A 1,251-nucleotide genomic window follows, 5' to 3' on the forward strand; every position below is an offset into this window, starting at 1 on the left:
AACAATGGATTGAGAATGAGAATGAAGCAATTGAGTTTTAGCCTCTAGAGTGCCTAGAACGGTCAAAACTTTCTCTTCAGAAACGGGAATCTTAGCATTTCCTTGAGAATATGATGGTTGATTAGGAAAATGAGAATTAGAGAATTGGTTTCCTTGTGATTGGAATGGTCTATATCCTTGGGAACCTTGGCTTTGCATTGGAGGCGGAACATATTTCCCTTGGAAACCACCGCTTTGAGCCTTCCTCTTGGTTTTTCCAAGAGAAATTCGGGTGATTCCTCCAACTAGGATTATAATGATTGCCATAAGGATTGTTCCCTTGATTAACAAAAGTTGCATTGACTTGTTCATGATGCTCATTTTGCACATGTTCATGGGGACAATTAGAAGTAGAATGTAAAACACTTGAACAAGTCATATATGTCTCATTGGATGCATAATGGGAATGGTTAGGGATGGAAGATACTTGATTTGCCGAGTTTTGGTTGATCAAGAATTGATCAAACCTTTGAGATAAGGATTTCATCTCGGCGGCTATTTCATTGGAATGGTCGACTTGATGTAAGCCAACACTTTAACTTGCACTTGAATTCCTACCATTCTTAGAAGATAAAGTTCGATGCAAAGAATTTTCACTCATGCTCTCATAAAGTTGCCACATGTTATCCTCATGCCTATCAATGTAATAGCCACCCATGGAAGCATTAACCATGCCCTTGTAATTGTCCGAATAAGCTCTCGAAGAAATATTGAACTAATTGCCATTTGGGCATGTCATGATGTGGACACTTCCTAAGCAATTCATTGAATCTTTCCCATGCCTCATGGAACGTTTCCCCATCCCCATGTGAAAACTCTCGAATTCAGGTTCTCATGGCATTGGTCTTAGAAACCGGATAGTACTTCTTCAAGAACTCTTGTTGCATTTCTGCCCAAGAAGTTATTGAAAAAGGTCTAAGATTATTAAACCAATATTTTGCCTTGTCTTTAAAGGTAAATGGAAAAATTTTAAGCCTCCTCTTCCGGTATGTCCATGGATCTCATGGTGGAACATACTTCAAGAAACTCATCTAAATGTTTGTAAGGTTCTTCACTTGGAAGTCTATGATGGTTAGGAAGCATTTGAATGGTTTGTGGTTTGATCTCATAGTGGTGTGCTCTAAATGGTGGCAATTAAATGCATGTGGGTGCATTGTATTCATTAGACACATAGTGATCTCTTAAAGCAAGGGGAGAATTAGTAATTTAAGG

At 38.5% G+C, this 1,251-nt stretch overlaps 1 non-coding gene across 1 annotated transcript; it reads left to right on the forward strand.

The window, feature by feature from the left end:
• The first annotated feature begins 771 nt into the window (after positions 1-771).
• On the forward strand, positions 772-878 carry LOC132301927 (small nucleolar RNA R71). Its single transcript, XR_009480681.1, has one exon. It is a non-coding gene; the product is annotated as a small nucleolar RNA R71 (small nucleolar RNA).
• Positions 879-1,251: the final 373 nt, after the last annotated feature.

This window comes from Cornus florida, unplaced genomic scaffold (genome assembly GCF_030987335.1).
Source record: "Cornus florida cultivar Cherokee Brave unplaced genomic scaffold, ASM3098733v1 CherokeeBrave_3.0.0_Hap2_Chr03, whole genome shotgun sequence".
In the NCBI taxonomy this organism is placed as follows: Eukaryota; Viridiplantae; Streptophyta; class Magnoliopsida; order Cornales; family Cornaceae; genus Cornus; species Cornus florida.